This window comes from Anas acuta, chromosome 1 (genome assembly GCF_963932015.1).
Source record: "Anas acuta chromosome 1, bAnaAcu1.1, whole genome shotgun sequence".
NCBI classification, from domain to species: Eukaryota; Metazoa; Chordata; class Aves; order Anseriformes; family Anatidae; genus Anas; species Anas acuta.
In genome coordinates, this window is record NC_088979.1 from 45774297 (window position 1) to 45795906 (window position 21610).

General features: G+C 36.0%; 1 long non-coding RNA gene across 1 annotated transcript in view; it reads left to right on the top strand.

Moving 5' to 3' along the window:
* The window catches only part of LOC137850126 (uncharacterized), a 112711-nt gene extending 98779 nt beyond the window's left edge, over window positions 1-13932 (top strand). The window contains exons 4-5 of the long non-coding RNA XR_011092283.1: window positions 7203-7289; window positions 13799-13932. This is a non-coding gene — a long non-coding RNA (uncharacterized lncRNA). The remainder of the gene's footprint in view (window positions 1-7202; window positions 7290-13798) is intronic.
* Window positions 13933-21610: the final 7678 nt, after the last annotated feature.

A 21610-nucleotide genomic window follows, 5' to 3' on the forward strand; every position in this document is an offset into this window, starting at 1 on the left:
CAAGTTTCTTTTTTTGTTACCTCATTCACTGATATACTTAAATACTCTATAAAATTTAAATTCCTCTATAATTCAGTGAAGTCTGAAGGTTATTCAAACTTGCATTGAATGGTTAGGATTCCTTGGAGGTTATTTTGCCTATGAATGAATTCCTGAGTACAACATGTGGTGGTCACCTCTTCGATGCCTCCTGTGACCAGGGATGTGTATAGCAATGCAATGTATCACAAAATATCTAGTAAATTATTCATAAAGAAAGAAGAAACTATATGTAAAACAGCCTTAGGCCAATGTTTTAAAGTTAAGTTGGCCTATAAAGATCTTCCCCTTCAGAGGGAACACTTATCTGCCTATTTAAGGAAATTTTGATTAATATTGTGTTGCTAGAGTAGTACAAACAGGGCCTTAGCCTAGAATATATAAATGTAGTAACAACACATAACTGAAAAGATAGCTCTTTCTTCCTCTGTGTAATGAAAAGCTGAAGGTCTGCCAAAAAATATCAAAGTGTTAGAAATTCTGTCAATGTGAAGACATCTTTCTGCCTGTAAATCAACAGCACATTTAAATTACTTCCTTTCATAATCTATTAAAATATTTATAGCACAGTTCTCTGTGCAACATTTATTGCATAATTTCATTTCTGGTCAGCAGTTGTTCTTTTTAACTCTCAAATGCTATTGATGAAGGGTATACATCTTTTTCTGTGAATGACAAAGGTGATCTAAAGCATATATTTTTAAGTTAAATTGAGATGATTATCCTGGTTATTTAATAATTAATATTCTGTTTCTAAGGTAAAGACAAACAATATGAAAAGAGTGGAAGTAATAAAACAGTGTAGCACTGTTAAATTCTGCATTTGGAACAAAGAAATTCATTGTAAAACACATTTTTTTTTTTTTTTTTGGGGGGGGGGGGAAGGAGGAGGGGGAGGGTCAAAATATCTATTACACATTAGATGAAGCTAATGAGCCAGCCAAGAAAACATCAAACCATTAAGAACACAGTTTACTTTTCTGTATGTTTTAAAGGTCATTTAAAACACACTTTCTGCCACATCTTTACCATTAAATAAATTAAAGATTGCTTTTAGAATAAAAATGTTGCAATATATTTTCAATAATACTTACAATACACTATACAGCATGATACAGGTAAAAGGGGTATTCCAAAAGTGGAAGGAACTGGAGGTTTCTGGGTGGTGTCTCAGACCCTGCCAGAACTTTTAGTCCAGCTGCATTCAAACTTGAACAGACCAGGGAAATGAAAAATTCAAATTATCATTTGAAAAATACAGAAATTAACCTACTGGCTACCACTGTAATTCAACTTTTGCCCTGTTCTGCAGAGTTAACAGTGAATGGTACAGGAAATCACAGATTAACAAAATTATGGAATTGTTGAGGCTGGAAGAGACCACCAGGTATCATGTAGCACAACACTTCTGTTAAACACAGGCTGCTCATGATTGCATTCAGTTGTGTGCTGAATATCTCCAAGGATGGTGGCAACCTGTGTCAGTATTCAACAGCCCTCAGAGCAAAAATATTCTTCTTATAATTAAACAGATTTTTTTGTGTTTTATTATGTGCCTACTGCCTCTTGTCAGCTCACTGGATATTACTGAGATATTACTGAGATGAGTATGACTATCTTCTTTACTCCTCCCTGCCCTCCCCCCCTCCCTCCCCAGTGTTTACACCCATTAATGAGATTTCTGCCCCCTGATCCTTTGTTTCTGCAGGCTAAACACTCCCAACCTGTCATATGTGGGATGCTCCAGGCCTTTAGTCATCTTTGTGGCCCTTCATTGGACTCTCTCCAGCAGCTCAATGTCTTTCTTGAACTGTGGAGCCCACAGCTGGACACAATACTCCAGGTGTGGCCTCATCAGTGCTATGGGGAAGGGTCACCTCCTCTGACCTACTGGAAACACTCCTAATGCAGCCCAAGAGGCTGTTGGCCTTCTTTGTTGTGAGGAGCAATGCTGGCTTATGTTCACTCTGACGTCCAGCAGGACACCCAGAACCTTTGCTACAAAGCTGTTTTCTAGCTTGTTGATACCAAGCCTGTACTGCTGTTTGGGTTTATTCCTACCCAGGTGTAGGGACTTGCATCTTGCTTTGTTGAAATGTGCTATAATTAACAGCTATGAAAAATGATGCATATGCTCAATCTCCATTCACAGGTCTAATTACTGTTATATGGAATGTTGGTGGATGAATTGGAGTAATTTAATACATTGTTACTTTTATGGAATGTTCACAGCCCCTAACAGGGGTATGCATCTCCCACTTTCTGCTTTGCAGGTTCAACCACTAGCAAAACTGAGCATGTATCCCAGAGACACAGACACACAGTCACGCAGGACATTGCCAAGACTGTCACAGACCAGATGCTGTCTTCAACAGCATCTGCACCCAGCACCCACATAAAGCTCAAGAAGAGACTTCCCAGCCCCCTCCACCTCTCAGGCTGGCATGGGCAGCAGCTCCCTTGTGCAGGCACACACACACCCCTCCAGGCCCATTGCACACACACATTCATGGGTGCCCTGAGCAATGGCAGGGCCCCTCTGCCCACCCAGCACTGCTGTCCTCATACCACCCCCTTTCACCTGCCCTGTGTGTCCCCTTCCTGCCTGCTGTTCCAGCTGCACACATGCACCCTGTGCACATCTGGCTTGGGGCAGAGAGAAACTGCCCCCAGCAGCCAGCACTGGGCACAAAGGCTCTATGACTCATGCCCCTTCCTCACCCCCCTATCCCTTCCACCTCACTCACCTCAGTCCCCCCCTGTAGCTGGTTTTGGAACACACATTGTTTCTGCACCAGTGGCTGGGACTAGAAGACCCCACTCTCTCCAGTAAGCTGATGCTAGGATCCCACTCACTCCAGTAGCTGGCTGCACAGGCTGGGGCACCTACAGCTTCAGTCTGACTCCAGAAGCTAGCACCCAGATGCCTCATGCTGGTTCTCCCAGGAGCTGGCAACAAGTCTTTTCAGCGCACACACACACACAGGCTGGTGAGTGAGATTACACTTAGAGATAATGCTAATAAAGGCTTAATAAGAAGACAGAACAGACTGCAGTGATCAGATGCAGAGCTCAGTCAGACAAGCACACTGACCAAGCCCAATGCAAATGTTTAAGAGGAAGCTACATCTATTTAACTTGTCTTTGATGCCTGGAGAATGCTGATGCTTTTTCTTAACAAAGAGCAACTGATGAGCTTGATTCCATCCACTCTTGTGCCCTGTTCCCATAGAAGAGAATGCTAGTCCATGCTGAGTGACAAATACCTTAATTTTATGTATTATAGATGTGGTGGTTTTACCCAGATGGCAGCTAAACTTCACCACACCACTTCCTCTCCTCAAAGGGAAAGGAGAAGATACTATGGAAAGGGCTCAAGGGGTTGAGATAAGGACAGGGACATCACTCAACAATTATCATCACAGGCAAAACAGACTCAGCATAGTGATATTAATATAAATTATTACTTATTGCTAACAAGCTAGAGCAGTGAGAAACTAAAAGCAAACTAAAAACACCCTCCTGCCATCTTTTATGTCCTCCTCCTGAGCAGCACAGGGGAACGGAGAATGGGAGTTATGGTCAGTCCCTAACACTTCGTCTCCGCTGCTCCTTCATGGTCACTCTCTACCCTTGCTTCACATTGCCTAAACATAAGTGTCCAGTGCCATTTAAGATGTCTTGGGATAAAAAATAACAATAGACTCTTTATATTTCCTGAATAAAAAAGTTTGGATTCAGGTAAATCAATTTCTATCTTGATGCTTATGTTTAGACAACTGAATCCTGCTCTACAGATGAAATTCAGTTTGTGATTTAAAACATCTATATTTCATTAAATTGAAGCTTTTTTTATAATCAATGGAGATATAGTCAGCAGAGCCATAAATGAAACACCAGTGAAGTCCAGAAAACAATGCTAAAATGGAAACTTAAATTCAGCAAGCGGAATAGCTGTCTAGAATTTCTTGAATATGGTTACTAGATCTACTGGACACCATTATTCTGATAGAAAAGTTTGACATTTCTTCTGTCATACCTTATGCCAAGACATACCTTGGATGATATGGATCATCTCAGCTGGCATTAAACACCTGTATAGGTACATCTGAATCAATCCTAAACTTAGATTTCTTAGTCTGTGAGCTGCATCCTACCTTAAAGAGTCATTTGATACTCAGGTGATAAAAAATACACAAATTTTCATTCCATCTGTATAAAATATAAATAAATAATTAACTTTTAAATCTATTTAAAATTTTAATCTATTTAAACATATTATATCTGAAATTACTGAATCAATATGCTATACAGAATTATATTTTATGCTTTGTCCATTAGGGAGTTATCCATGAATTTACATAAAATATAAATAAATATAAATATGCATATACACATATACAGATATTGTGTATGTATTTATTTAAATGAGTTGGAGTAGGAAGTTCTTCTTTATATGTCATTAAGATCTCATCTTAATGACACTCTATTTTATTAACCAGTAGAACTATTTTATTTACCAGAAGAATTGGTTAATGAACCCAATTAGAAAGACATTTTAAAAAGAAGAAAACTTTTTGTACTTTTCTCCCTGTATTATTTCATATGCTTCTAGTTAGTATTAAAAAGAAATCCTGAACACCAATAGCTATGTTTTCATGTTCTCTTTAAATCCACCAAGAGAAAAAATGATTATTGTCATCAGTGATAGTTTGACTTTGTAACAGAATATTAAGGGAAGATCATATCTGCTTACAGAAGAATATTAATGACAAGAAAAAAAAAAAAAAACACAAAAGGAATAAGAATCAGCAGCTACAGTATCACTATCTAATGTTATATTGTTGTAAAAGAATACATTAATCAGAAAAATATAAAAATTAAGAAGAACTTGATTTTTGAAGTGAAAATAATGCCCATTTTCATATGACTGAGTTTCTCATAATGTGAAGCATTTTACTGTACATTTTCTACTGTGTTGCATGTGCAAAAGAGGAAGATACAATATACCATTAACAAAGCTGTTCTGTTTGAAGGAAAATATCTGTGTACAGGATATTACTCAGTCTGAAGAAAACACTCATGTCTGTCTAGAATAATGAAAATTAAAGATGACCAAGTCTTTTATTCAAGATACTAATGCTTTTTTTTCCCTAAAACATTTTTCATCCTCTCAAGATTCACACAAATTGTCTTAATGACAAAACCTAGCTCCAAAAGTATTGATCTGTCATTTAGATTCCATTTTTGAATATCTGAAGACAAACAAGATGCTGCATGAGGAAAAGAAAATGAGGATTTTTTTTATTTTCTTCAGCTTGACTGCTTACCATTCATTATGAACATCTCAATTTCAATGTAAGGCATGGAAAAAGTGTACAGTATTGGCAAGAAGAGTCCACATTTTTAAAAATGTAAAAGCTCAGAATGGAAATGTAGAATATGAATGGAATATGAATATGATGTCAATGTTCAAATTAGTAAAACACAATCCCTAGTGTTAGCACAGTAACTTACAAACCACTTATAACACAGAAAGTTACACTCTAAATCTTAAGGAACTTGAATTTGAAGGTTGCTTTTTACTGATTTTGTATCATTGTAATTTTGCTGTCTTCATGGAACTGATCTTAACATACACTGATGTAATAGAAGAATCAGGCCAAATAATTTTGATTGTTCTACATTTTTCAGTAACATCAGCTATTGTTACTTCTTTTTATTTTTTTTTTATTGTAGCTTCTAAAGCATATTACCAGATCACTAAAATCATTTAATTAATTAGATATTTAAAAAGACATCTATAAAAGTAATTTTCTTCGCTAAAGGAGGCATAATGACAGTTTTAATCAGTGGTGACAGTCTACAAGGACAGAAGCACTAGCAAGACTTTTTTTTTTTTTTTTCCCTTAGCACTTGCTACTCAGTTTTTCCAGTGTAGCGTACTACATTGGAATTTCTCGAAGTCCTGTTTTTCATTCAGCTTAAATTAGATAAACAACAACAACAACAAAAAACACAATGACATTGGTTGGGGAGGCTATAGAATGAGGAGAGGTGAAATATAAGAAATAGAAACATTTCAAAAAACACCAGAAATTTGCCAACAAGCAAACTATAAAATATAGATTAAATTAGCCATCTTCCTTGTTCTCTAATGATCCATGAAAAAAATGAATGTATAACAAAGTTAGGAATTATAAAGATCTTTCCCCTTGTCTGCTGTTTTAAATGGACATCCATATTGATTCTGCTTAGATCTTTTTGTTTAAAGTTTCAGTTATTTCTCTTTGCAGTTGTGTAGGGAGACAGAAGCTCTTTCTATATTGCTAAATGTAGTTAGGATCCCCAGCTCCAAAGTGCTACAAACTTTTTATACCTATTCTGTTTAAGGGTAGATTGCTACAGAGCAGGTACACCACAGCCACATGGCATAGCAGCTATTGTATTAGCCCATTTGGGCTGCCACTGCAATATCACAATTGGCTTTTTTTTTTTTCTCTCTTTTTTTTTTTTCTTCCCTTTTTAGTGTTGAGTTGAGTTTAAATTGATACTATGGGAGAGCTTTCATGGAGCTCTTGAAAGAGGTATTTTATAGGATGGAAGTATTTGCATGCTCAGGCATATTTAATCTGGAGGAGTCTGAGTGAAATATATCAAGGAGAGACTTTCAGAATAGAGCAATAGGAATCACCCAGCCTCATTCGGTCTTGTCCATATTGTCTAACCTCCTAAAATGAACTATTCTGAGATGTACATCCGGCTTTGGTTTTCAACAAATTATATGATGTACCTCATATAAACAATACCCTAGGACTGACCTAGATGTAGATTTTATACACAAAATCAGATCAGGGATCAACCTGCAAAGCTAAGAGAGGTGTATACAGAGAAACTATAACAGAATATGGAAAGAACTTTACCTTTGCTGTGACACATCTGGAGTTTAATAGACATAGAAATCAATCAATTAATTGATTATCATTTATGATTTCAGATGGCCCAGACCTGTTTTGGGACAAGGAGGAAGGGGCTAGATGATTGCTGGATGTCATTTCCACTACTGTTTTCTCTGAATATTTTGATATCTGAAGATATTTAATTTTGATTTCTGTGTGTTCGAGGTTAAACTATCTTTAGCTGCTTCTTCTGTTGTTTCACAGAATCACAGAATGGCCAGGGTTGGCAGGAACCTGAAGTTTATCTAGTCCAACCCCCCTGCCGAGCACATTACACAGAATGGCATCCAGGTGGGTTTTGAATATCTCCAGCGAAGGAGACTCCTCAACCTTTGCAGCCAGTTCCAGTGCCCTGTCACCCTCACAGTAAAGTGCCCCCTCACATTCAGCTGAAACCTCCTGTGCTTCAGTTTGTGCTCATTGCCTCTCATCCTGTCCCTGGATGCGACTGAAAAGAGACTGGCTCCATCCCCTCAAATATTTACATACATTAATGAGGTCTCCCCTCTGTCTTCTCTTCTCCAGGCTAAATAGGCCCAGTTCTCTCATCCTGTCCTTGTAAGACACGTGCTTCAGTCCCCTAATCATCTTCATAGCCCTCCACCCTCTTCTGAACTCACTGCAGTAGCTCTAAGCCCCTCTTTTACTGGAGAGCCAAGAACTGGACACAATACTCCAGGTGTGGCCTCACTAGTGCTGAGTAGAGGGGAAGGATCACCTTCACCACCTTCACCATTGGCCTTCTTGGTCACAAGGGCACATTGCTGTCTTATGGTCAGCCTGCATTCTGTCAGCACGTTTAGGATTTCACAAAAAAAAAAAAAAAGGTTCCTCTAATTCAGTGGCTTATTTTATTCAGATGAATTTAATCTAATTTGATTTTAGACCACTAAAAATTTGGTACATAAATCTTAGAAAGGTAGACTATGTTCATATTATAGAGAGAAATGGATGTGTTCAAAGGGCAGATAATCTGACCTAGTTAAATAGTTGCATGAAGAATTTTGTCTAGAAGTGCATTTTTACTTATCTTAATATTAAAAAATGTTTTGTTTGGGATAAGGCATTTTGGATCCCTAAAGTTAGCACTGCAGAACACATATATATGTATTTATTGCTCTGTGTTCTGTCCTAAAAACAAGTAACAAATAAGTTGCAGAACAGATACAACAGAAATAGCATAACAGTTTAAAAGAAAACATAGAAACTTTTTATTTGTATAAGGATTACATTATGTTTCTCTTTTACTTATACCTTTTTTTGGATGGTTTCTGTGACCTTCTGGTCCTTAGAGACATTCCTTTTTCCTCTCTGATGCTTAAACTATTTTATATAGGTTCAGATACAATCAAGTTGGCTTTCTCCACCTTATTGCTTTGGAAGTAATTTCCTCTTCATTTAAAATTTGTCTCTAGAGAAAACCTTTTCTTCCTCTCAGCCAGACAGATGTTTTTTATTTTTTATTTTATTTTTTTCCACAACATTTCTACTAAAGAAGTCAAGATCATCTTTAGTAAAGTGAAATACGATATTTACTCCTATCATCATCATAAAAAAAGTCATGTAAGTTTTAAATGGAATTAAAGTCCAATAGATTGTTTCATTTGTTTATTTTTTTCTTCTGAAGCATAGCTAAACACACATGACTTTGGCCCTTGTCACTTTAGGACAAGAAATTCTTCATCACAAATGAGATTGTCCTCTGAACTTTCATGTGGATATTTTTGGGTAGCCTTGGAAGGAAAGAGTGAATTCAGGGCTGGTTAAACCTCATCTTGCAGTTCTGGAAAGAAAGCACATGGTAGTTTAAATGACTTTTCCCAAATTTAACTGAAATTTTAGTCATGTGAGACAATAATCTAACAATTTTTAGCTGTACATAGAAACATATATGTGCATGGTTGTCCCACTTGAACTGCAATGCAACTTAATTTACTCCTAAAGTTAAATACTTGCTGTTTATACAAAATTGTATTTCGAATGGGCTAGGAATATGAACACATGCTGATAGTTACAACATCTCTGCAGACATTCTGTAATTACTATAGTTCATCGTTGTGTTCTTAGTATAATCATTTATCTTCATTACCAATAAGAAAGCAACATTGTCATTAGAAAATTGAAAATTGCTATTAATCCACTTGATTTCTGCTGACCCATCACTACTCAGCAGGTTCATCACATTGCACTATTAGCCTCTCTGTTGTCTAGTGTAACTGTACAGAAACAGATACAGAAAATTGCTTCCCTGATGTACTGTCAGAGCTCAGGAAAACTGGTGCTTTTAGCTTGTGCTTCTTCCTACCAGTAGTATCACTGGACTACTGTGTCACATATGAACACAGCAGTCTGGCCTTAAATGGGATTTATGCTTAAAAAGGCATGCTCATATGTATCTGCATGTCTCCCATGTGTACATATGAAGCCTTAAGGAGAAATTCTGACCATGTTTAAACTAATAATAATTATAAAAATATTTCTATTCTAAAAACTCTTTTTTAATGTTTCATATTTATGTTCATGGGATGTCAACATAGAAATTAATGAAAGAGAAAGTCTTAAAGACTGGGAGACCACAGCGATATAATACATGCAGAAGCTTCTGGAGAAGCCTGAAATCAAAGACATCAGAAATTATTTGGAAATGTCTACAATTTAAATTGATGATATCTCCCCATCTTAGCAGTGTTTACTGTAAATAGGGTATCTATAAGAGCAGTATAACATTACAAAGCAAACAAACAGAAACATAAATTAAATGCAATAACTATATTGTTGCAAAAAATAAATATTTGTAAAATATTTGAAGAGAAATTTGCATCTGTCTACAAAGACACTTTATTAAAGTGTAATAAACACATTATTAATCTATGGTTGTGTTATTCAGAAATTTAAAAATACTCTTCACATGAGACCTGTTCAATGAACTTTTATGTTCATATTGCCAAGAACCACTCAAAATGGTCCTTTTGCAAATAATTTACAGTTACCCACATCAGATTCAGCAAGATTAAGCTAAATCTTCTTTTGATATCTAATGTGTTATACTTCCAAAGCAATTCAGTGGCAGAGACAAATAGTTAAAGTGCAGGAAATTCACATGCATCCCCAGTGGCAAGAGATCTTCAGGGCAGTGAGCATGGGAAATAAAGAATTCTTATTTGTGTTTCTTCCAATTTCTTGCCATGTTTCCTCATCCCAGCCAGAACTGCATTGCTAAAGATTCCACAGTGGCCAGTGAAAGGATGAATGGAATTTAGTTCTCTTTTGTGAGCTGTATGAGGAAAGAGAAGGGACACAGTTAAGCTTTTATTGACCCAACTCCAAATCCAGTGTGTCTAACTAGGAAATTGTTCATTCAGATGGAAGCCAAAAAAGCGTCTATGTCTCAGTGTGGCTGAGACAGCAAAATCAATTCAGAAGACAAGAGTTCTGTTTAGTAAGTATTCAAAGGAAGAAAATGTACCTACATTAATAAATAAGATACAGAACAGGGCATTTATACTGCATAATATTTTACCAAAGGTTCAAAAAATACAAAATTCATTAGCCTCTCCAAATGTTGTTTTTTCATAGACCAGAAGGCCTAAGTGATTTTTAAAATACAAATAAAATTCTCTTAAGGAATAGAAAGATTCATTAATTTTTTCACTCTCTTCCATACCATTTTTTTTTGGCCTTGTTTTCATTATAAAACTACTTATAAAGTCAAAAAATCTAGAAATGCTAAGAACTTTAATATAATTTTTCCAATCATACCCCTGAGATTCTTGTTGTTTACACATCTATAACTCAAAACCAAACTTCATCAATGGTAATGATCAATTCAATAATACATGGCTTTTAAAGTGAAGGCTGAATATGAATAAGTTTCCAGTTCAAACTTTTCCTCATAAAAGATCAGTATTCTTAGGCTTTGAGACTTATACTGGTCCATACATTACTTATTTAATAACTAAAGTGGGTGTTCACTAATGGCAATAAGTCAATTTAAGTTTATTGCTATCTGTACAGAAAGATGAAGTTGGAACCCATGTTTTAAAATCTGTATATTTCTATTATTGTTTTAAGGAAGACTATGTTTTATTAATATTTGTAGGTTTGATATGTTCAACACCACTTTCTTAAGCCTTCAGATGAGCTGAATACAGGGTACATAGCAACCTGCTTTCATTTGAGTTTGGCCCAACCACAGTGTCCATCTCTTTCCTTCAGTTACAAAGGAAACTTACAGTGAAGAGACACCTTTTTAAAGTATCTGAGTGAAGAGGATTGGTGTGAGAGAGGTGTAAACTGTCCCAATCTTTATGCTTGATTGTTGAGAATTGTCAGGTAGCTATTGTCATCTTTTTCAATCCTAATTTGTACAGAATATAAATTAGCACAGTTAGCTTTTAATTTAGGATGTAATTGCAAAATACATACAAAATCTATTTTTGCCTACATTTTATGTGTAAGGCATCATGCATGTGTTTGGGGAGAAGCATGAAATAGCTCTCACGAAAGAGGAAAAATGAAGAATGATGGACCTCTTCTCTGGCATAAGAAAGCCTCAGTTGTCTCCTCTGCAGCATTATCAAAATCTGCAACCTCTCACTTGTGGTCATATATATGCTCCTGCTCTATTCCACGTCTGTGGCAGAGGTAATCTTAGGAATTTTCTTATCTTCTCATGCACTTAATTATTCTGAGTGCTCCAGCTTATCATCCATCCTTTCTGTCCTATTTTATAATCTTAAATGATGTCCGACTTCACTGAGCTTGCCTCAAGAAGACTTTTTGAACAACATTAGACTGCACATTAAATTATATTGAAGGTAAGAGTTAAGTGTAGGTTATGTCAAAAACAAACATAGATATCCATTGAGTGGACTGTCTGCTTTTGCATCTGACTCACTGAAAATACATTCAAGTGAAACGTTTGTAGAATGTCTAACTCACATTAAGCTGTTGCAGAAAATATTCTGATTGCTTCAATTAATCATAAAAAAGAATAATAAAAAAAATCACCCTAATTCATTAATCTGTAAATTGTGGGCCACGTCAGCTTCTTAATGGATAACATGTGAAGTATATGCCCAAGCCTCCAGTTTTCTCTTAGCATCAAGAGTTTTCAAATGTCTTATGATCTGCATGCGAGGGGAAAGCCTGTCCCTCATGCCTCTTCTGTGATCATTAATTGATGAGAAGCCCAACATGAGCTGACAATGTGTGCTTGCAGCCCAGAAAGGCAACTGTTTCCTTGGTTGCATCAAAACAAGGGTGATCAGCAGGTCGAGGGAGGTGATTCTCCCTCACTTCTCTGTTCTTCTGAGACCCTACCTGGAGTACTCTGTTCAGCTCCAGGACCCCCAGCACAAGAAGGACATGAAAGGGTTAGAATGAGTCCAGAAGAGGGCCACAAAGATGATCAGAGGGCTGGAGAACCTCTCTTATGAAGACAGACTGAGGGAGTTGGGGATGTTCAGCCTGAAGAAGGGAAAGCTCTGGGGAGACCTTATAGCAGCTTTCCAATAACTAAAGGGGGCCTACAGGAAAGCTGGGAAAGGACTCTTTGTCAGGTAATGAGTGTAGTGATAGGAAAAAGAGTAATGGTTTTAAAATGAAAGAGGGTAGATTTAGATTAGATATTTGGAAGAAATTGTTTACTCTGAGGGTGGTGAAGCACTGGAACAGATTGCACAGAGAAATTGTGCATGCTTTCTGCAAGTGTTCAAGTCCAGGTTGGATGTGGCTTTGAGAAACCTGGTCAAATGTGAATTGCCCCTGCCCATGACAGGGGTTTGGAATTAGATGATCTTTAAGTTCCCTTCCAATCCAAACCATTCTATGCCAGTATAATTAATACCTCTTTTTTTCTTCTTCTTCTTTTTTTTTTTCTTCTTGCCTGTGCTCTTTTACACTTCCAAATTTTGCCTCTAATGACCTTATAGAGATTAAAGCTGACACTTCTTTTTCAGAAGAATATATCTCTGTCAAAAAACTGTTGAGTGTATTTGTAGTTGAATGTATTTTCTTATTTTTCATGTCAACTCTTTGAAATTGGTTATCTAATGAGTTGATTTATACTGCCTTTTCTCTCAGCCTCCATTACTTTTTTCTGCTGAGCCACGTAACTGACTCTAAGTGTTCAGTGACTATGTGTACCAAACACGGATCATGAAACACAATCATTCTCTATTGTTAAAAAAGGCCAAGATATAATCTGATTACATAAGGCTGTTAAAGCACTTTTTTTTTTCCCCCCACTAATATCAATGCACTTCATCTTATGTAAGGAAGAACAATCCTTTTTTAATCAACTTCATAGAAATTAATTTTTAATGTGTACTAGCTGTACTAGATTATAATATTATTCTCATGATATTAAATAAAGAATTAAGGCTGTGGGACACTAACTTCAATTTTTTACTTTTGTGAAATATCAACAATTTCTCTCTCTCTCTTTCTCTCTCTTTCTTTCTTCTTTCTTTCTTTTTATTTTGGGAAGGGAAGTTTTAAAAATCTCTAGTAAGGGAAATAAACAAAATCATTGTCAATTCATAGCATAATAATACAAGCTTCAGCTTTAAAGAATGACTATTTTGGAATGCCTGAATTCAGTTGAATGCTAACTTTACTCAGAGTTTGGTGTAATTATTTAATTAATGGAAATGAAGCATTGCAGCACTGAAGAGACTGAATAACTGTTGAAGGACACTGGATAAGCCCCATGGCTTGACTGCAGCTCAGGGTAATTCACATATTCAAATAATGAAATAGTGAATTTTCATTGCTTGTCTCTCTGTTCCTTCTTTCAGCTTTGCGTCATGATAGAACCAAAGAAATCTGTCTTCTGCCAGACAGCAAGAACCTACGTTGCTAGGGAAACAAGCTGACTGCAAAAAAAACGTTAAAATAAAGGTGGCTCATTTCCAAGTCACCATTTTTCAGGAGTTTTTTTTTTTTTTTTTTTTAATAAAAAGGCCCACACTGGCAAAAAAAGCCCTGTGTGAGGTTTTATAATCAATAAACCCGTTATTTGTAGAGAGATTATGAATCAGAAATGAATACTGAGCAGGTGACAAATACACACCAGTATTTCTCAATTTTAAAAATATGAAAACCCGTAGAGGAAGTACATAAAAGTTTTAGGAAAGTTTTAAAGAAACTATTGCGAAAGCATCTGCTTAACTAAGAATTGGTTGCTAGGATTTACAAAGATTGTCACAAAGTTGTTCCAAAATCTACTTCACTGAAATGCTAACTGGGTGAAAAACATGTTCTTAATGTTAAAAAGGGCTGCATGGGATTAAGCTGCATGCTTCCCATTCAATTAAAAGGAATCTGTATAGTTAAATTTAAGTTCAGTCCTTTGTAAACACTTATTTTGCATCATGAGTACAGAAATGTTTCAAATGCAGGAGAGGAAAAAAAAACAACAACTGTTTTCCAGTTACAAATATGTGACTCAGCACAAAGAAAAGACAAAACAAAAAAAAAACAACAAACAAACAAACAAACAAACAAAACCACACCCAGCTCAAAATGTATTTCCATTTTCTGGTATAAGAACAACAAATTCCACTAACAGCAATGATGTAATGGTAAAGGGTGCTTGCAGAAAATAAAGCCCAATGTGTTGAGGTGTTAAATATTTTTATGTTTTGTTTTGTTTTGTTTTGTTTTTCCCTAATAAAATGAATTAGCAAGACACTGTGAAACTATCTGAGACAGAGATCTTTCTAGAATTACAACACAACACAGTCTGACTGAATTTTCTGATTTTGATAATGACCCAAAGGCTGTATTGCAGGAGAATGTATCCCATCTAATTCAGATGCTATTTGTTGTTTAGTACTGAAAAACAAAAGGAAATTTTAGCAGAATATATTCACTTGGGGGCAGTTCACTGAGTGTTCATCCAAGAGCCAGTGCTGCATGGAAAAGAACACATGGGGTCAGCATTTTTGCATATGGTGTAAGGGTTAGAGCACTAGCCAGAAGATATGGAGCTTGGGCTATGCTGAGATTAAGGAGAATTAAACCCTCACTGTAGCATGACACAGCTGTCTTCACTGTGATCACATACACACCCCAGGAGGGAAAACAACAGCTAAGACCAGCCAGAGAGGAAAAAAAAAAAAAAAAAAAAAAAAAAAAAAGCCACAGTCTCAGTCGTCTTCCCTTTTGGATCATCTAACCTACATGCAGGAAAGGTCACACGCCTGTGTACCTATAAAGTGGAACATCTGGGGCAAATTGAGGTGAGTGTTTGTATAATGGAGTATCTGATGATGAAGTTCCATCAGGCTCTGTGATTCTTTCACTGACACATCTCACAGGCTCCTGTTTTGTTAGGTTATATTCCCCAAAACATCAGCACAGTGGGCCCCTAACTGATGCAATGTGTGCAAGGGTTTAAGACTACAATGCTAGGTGCCAGGAAGTGGAAACACCCAGATGTAACCAAAGGAGTTCATCTGCAATGCATGTTGGACTATTTCCTGTGTGTTATAGGGTCCCATCCACACCTTATGGAAAACTTTTGCTTACTTTACTAGACAAATACTAACGCTAACATTTCTAGTCCCAACTTGAAGTGGGACTTATTCTTTACATGGCCTGGGGACTAAAGTCTGTTTCTTGAGCAGTCTGCTCTTGTGGTTGTTGTATGGGACATGAAAGTGCTCACTGATGCTTTTTGAAAATCAAGAAATTTACAGAAATATCAGTTTTGATAATCCTTCTGGGGCTTGTTTGTGAGAGTGATTCTGAGCAGTTTAGTGGTTCAGACTGGTATAGACAATCTGACAACCATAAAAAAAAAAAAAAAAGAAAAAAAAAAAAGAAAATTTTGGTGCTCAGAGGTCTAGCCTAGGGATCTAATGAGTACCAAGACAACTGAATGTTAAACTTACAACAAATGGAAAGGTCTAAGATCATATCTACCAGAGAATATAGCACAGTTTTAAGAACCCTAAATTAATGCAGTCAGGCAGTTAACAGTGCACACATGCAGCCATAATGCTTTCAAGCCCAAATTGTCTTAAGCAGAGCCAGAAGAGTTATCTCTGCAGCGTGCCTTTCCTTAATTTCAATTTTTACCCTGTATAGGACAGGACCCATAGGACACAAAGAAATACTATGAATAATTTAGCATAATTTAGCATATAAACTGGACTTCCCAGTTTACCTGCCTGTGCTTTAAATACAAACCCATTTTTTCATGATAACAGGATTAAAACATTAGGAATGCTTTGCATGAGCTTTGCATCTTTTCAATAAAACTATGCTGTCTTAAGTCTGGAAACAAGGTTGACAATAGTTAGCTACTTTAAAGCAATACACAGCAGATACGTTTTCTAACAGATAGACATCAATTTTAGTTTTATTTAGTTGCACTACTATTTTTTGGGGGGGGGGGGGTGAAGACAAGAATAATTTTATCTAATCAGATATATAATTAATCTGCTGCTGTTTCCCTAGAAACAGTAGTCAATATGAGGTTTGTAGGTAAAAGTTGTAGGGCAGTATGTGAAAAATTATTGAGAACTATTGGCAGCATAATTTGCAAAATGTTGGGATCCTCAGGGATTTTACAAGTGCAGGTTGCTGTGTAGATTTTTATAGGAATTTAGAAGATGGTAGAATGAAACTATTTGTAGATAAATGCTCCTCTGATCCTAAAAAAACTGTTTATTATAGTGTCTCCCTTATAAGAGAAGAGACAAAAGCTATCCAACTGCATTCTTAGTTGAGCTGCCATGAGATTGATGGATGAACTTAGTGGTGCTGGGTGTAGAGTTCTGTGGTGGAAGGGCTAATGGTCCGTCAACATTTGGGTTTTATGAGTTAGCAATCCTATGAAACAACCTGATTGTCTTCTGAAAATACATTAAGCTATGGAAGAAACAGTTTATTCAGGACAACTGAATAAACAGATAAATATAATTGTACAGGCAGAATGGACAAGTGAATACATTCTAAATAAATAAATAAATAAAAATTATCCAGATGTATCTTTTCTGGACAACAGTACGCGACAAAGCATGTAGGTAGAAGTTGTCTTTTTAGGCATTGTACTAAAATCATACCGCTCAACATCTCATCAGCACTTATTTCTCAGATTAAAACTCCTGGTTGAAACTGCTTCAGATTCAGAAAGCAATTTCTAGCATTACAATCCTCTTAAGTAAGTTTAATTACTAGACCAGTTAGGAGTTCTGGCTTCACAGGACTGGGTGTGAACTCCAGCCAGGTCCCAACTTTATTTTGAGATGAAATTTGGGCACTGTTATCTCTCTGTGTCATGAAGAAGAATTACAAGAGGATATGACAGAAGTTGTGTCTTAGTGTGCCCTGCTAGTCCATGAAAAGAGAGCCAGACAAGAAATGAAACAAAATAGATATAAGCACATTAAGTCTGAACATGTTTAAGGAGAACAGCTTGTTAAGAGGTCTGGATCATTTGTATAATAGTTTAGGTACAAACCCAGGCTCTGTGGTCATGTAATCATCAAAATCTTAGTGGCCAGTATGTGAGAGAAGGAGTTTCCCTTCTTGCAATACTTTCTTATTCAAGTACTGATCTAACTCCATGGCAGCAAATTTGTACTTTGCTCTTCAAAGTACAAATGGTGTTTGCATTATACCCCTTTCTGATTCGCTTTCAGTATGAACCTCCTTAACCCAGCACACTCTCCACCCATACTTAATCTCTCAGAGAGGAAATTCTCACAGTCCCCACGTGCACTACTTTCTTATGAACGAGTAATGACCAGGAATGGCAAAGAAGATTGTGGCCTGAAAACAGGAAGGAATTAATACGTTTACCTTGGGCTGAGGAAGGGAGAAGAGTGGTGAAGATGCTGCTAAATAGCAGCAAGCTAGGTCTGATCCTCAACTTTGATACCACATTGTAGATAGACACCTTGGGATGCTTAGCCCTTAAGCACACACTGGCTGTGCCTATGCTATATTGCATCATGAATCAGAGAATCATAGAATGGCTTGGATTGGAAGGGACCTCAAAAATCATCCAGTACCAACTCCCTGCCACAGGCAGGGATGCTATTAGGGTCCTCTGAGGTCCTATCCTTTGGGCTTCTTGTTCACAGGACACACACCCCTTTAGTCTTGTTCATACTGTCTTTTGGAAGCATTCCTAGGGTTGAACAGGCCAAGGCAGAGATGGAGGAGAGAGCTGATCATTTGACAGTGTGAAGGGTCAGGCATCTTCTTCCCTGGTCTTCAGTATTTTAGCACCGTAGACATTGCTTGCAGGGGCTGGAAGCCCAGAAGAGGAAGTGTTTGGTCTGTGTACATTAATGCAGGATGAAAGGCAAGACTGGTACAGCAATGGCAGAACAGAACAAATGTCTGTGTAATATTGTCCAGCATAGTATAGGCCTAGTGGTACTGCTATGATATTGGCATATTACTTAGGTATGGTGCAGAACTGTGGAGCAACATGGGAAATTCAGGCACAGGTCCTATAGGATTTAGTGTATTACCAAAATTAATGTTTCTGGATTAAGTGAAAAAGTGTTAACATCCTCACATTTCTATTCTATTCTTTAGGATTTTTTTTTTTTTGAGCTTTATATGACTACTTCTCAGTGTAAGGGTTTTGAAATGAGACTCAATTTAACTACAGTATAGCTTTCTAACATTTCTTTTCAAAGAGATTTGTATTGTTTAATATGTTTTAGGAAGTGCTTTTTGGATAATTTCAAGATGTTCTTCCCTTTTAGAACCACAGGGAAAATTGCTAATTTAAAGTATTTGGTACACTTTATTATTCTCTTCTTTCAGCAGACCTGAATCTATCCTAAATAAACAAGGATGAAAGAGAAAGAAAATTACATTTATCACAGATAGAGATAAATATACTGAATGTAAGATAGTTCTTTAGCTTCCATAGTTATTCTAACAGCTGGTTGGAGTATTTATGTAAAGAATTGTTTCTATATTTTATAGTGAGTCCTATCTTCTAGATAAAATTCTCTGACAGTTGATATCAGCATCACAAGATTGTTGATGTACAGTTTATCTTTTCATCAGTGAAAAGGTGCTTATTTGTTTCTATCCTTTCTACCCTTTAGAACAGTGCTATCACAATACTGGCACTGGATATAGATAACAGTAGGATTTGGGAGCAATTAAAAGTCCTAGTTATACTGTTACATAGTGAAAGAAACAAAACCCAGTAACAATGCATTCAGTGTGACATGGCACTGAAAACCAGAAAGCATCAAAATGTCTATTCCACTTGGTGTTCTAAGGTATAGTTCTTAACAACATTATCTGTGCTGTAGTATCACTCTGGCTGCTATACTGTGGAATAGTTTCCCTTGGGCTAGGCTAGAAAATATGCATATGAAGACATGGAAACCTCTAAGATGTCATGTTGGTTAATAATAAACTAAAAAGGATTTTTTTTTCTTTCCCCACAGAGTTTCATAGGAAGAAAGTCTGTAGAAGTGATGTAATACTGTGTGTGGGTAAAACTGATAGGAGTGTTCATGAACCATAGCACGTCAGCTTCAATGATGTTTAGGATAATCAGAGCAAAACAATATCAAGACTATGAAATTTTGAGATCTAACTTGTAGATTTGATGAAAAATATATTTTTCTTTCATTTTCTAGACGAATGGATACACAACAAATAAATAATCTTGCACTCTTTCATATTTATTTGTTCAATCACACTTTTTCAATGTCCTGTAAGCAATCTGCGATACATAGTTTTTTCTGTATATGTAATTCCAATAAAAACCCTTATGACCAGTACAAAAATAGGAAACACGCAAATAAAAAAAGCTTATCTGTTGTAGGTTGCTCTGATAAGCAATTCAGAAAGAAGCTAGTTTGTGTGGAAGGCAGATAAAAAAAAATAAATTGGGTAAATTACACTAGGGAGTAGCATCCTTTTCCTTCATTTACTATATAAAAGAGTAACAGTAATAAGATTCTGGTAGACTTTATGTGATAAAATATCTTAGCACTTCAAAGATTATTTCTTCTCATTGTAATACAGATATCTAAAACACATCAGTGTAATCATTCTCCAAAAGTGCTTATTTCTTCCACTGCCTTCCACTTTTCGTAAAGAATGACTTCCACTTCACATGAATGTGTAAGCATCTAAACTTTAATTGTCTAAAGTTAGGTGAGATTAATATATCTCCTTGCCTCCTAGGTTAAATGCTTTAATTGAACATTTAAAATTGGATGGGTCTAGAGCTCTATCCTAGATAATATACTTTCCATTTTTATTTTTATTTGGACAGGAATTCCCTTATATTTATCTCTGAGGAGAAAAAGAACAATTAGGTGTAACAGATAAATAACATTCATTCAAAAAAAAATTCAAGATTTTATCAGAGTATGGACAAAGAAGGAGAAGAAGAAAGACGAAGAAGAAAGAAGAAGAAGAAGAAGAAGAAGAAAAAGAAGAAGAAGAAGAAGAAGAGAAAACAAAAATTTAGGAGTACTTTCAGAGTAATAATATTTTAGGAATGGTTTCCTATATTTAGCAGTTGTGTCCTTAAATATTTCAATTCATATTTTATATTCTTTATTTGAACAAAATAATGTGTACTGCATACAAAAAAAACCAATGTTTTTCTTGAATGTTGCTGTTTGCAGTTACATATTAATCTGATGTTTTGCTGCTTTCAGAAGAAGACCAGAAAGTGAAAACATATCCACAAACATCAGTGTATTGCAAAACTGACACACAGTCAATTCTTTTAAGGGCAAAGGTGTTATTCCAGTATAAAAATATTATTATTATTATTATTATTATTATTATTATTATTATTAATAATAATAATAATAATAATAATTTAGTTGCATAAACAAATGTACACTATGAAAAAAACACTATTCTTTTACAGTATACTGCTTTACTTATTATCAGCATAGATTTCTACCTTTTGTTTCCTTTATCAAATAGGTAAACTTAATATATCTCAGCATAGGCATAACATGTACTGAAATAATATATTTTATATTTTAGGGATTGGGCCAATACTCCCAATCACTACACAATGAAGGGATTATACGTTAAAAAATGACTGTATGCAATCAAGAAGAAATTTTAATTAATCATAAATAGAACTGCTTTAGTAGAAATAATTTGACCAGACAGTTCAAGGTTTGATCAGCACATCACAGTGATTAAGAATACTTTTAACTTGAGCAGACAGAGTCCCAGAGAGTCATTGCAGCCTGAAAAACTTTAGAAAAGCTAGTGTGTACAGATCACACAATGTCATTGTTTCTCTTAGTGCTTCCATTCCATTAGGAACCAATGCGGACTCTTCTAACTTCCGAGAAACCTTCCAATATCATGCTGTCCTGGTCAACACAGAAGCAACAAAGATTACAAGAAATCAAACTACAACCTTTTATCCCATGTTCTGTGTATATAAAACAGGGAGTCAGCTTTCCTTTGAAGTACTAATTGACTGTCTGTATCAATCAGCACCTAATCCCTTTCCTACATGCATTTAGGTCTCCACAGTAACTGAGCTGTCTTTCTCTCAGGTCTAGGCTGTGAAGCGCTTACAGTAAACATGAAGTATGAAAAGACAGTAATTGATTTCAGTCTTAGAAAACCGA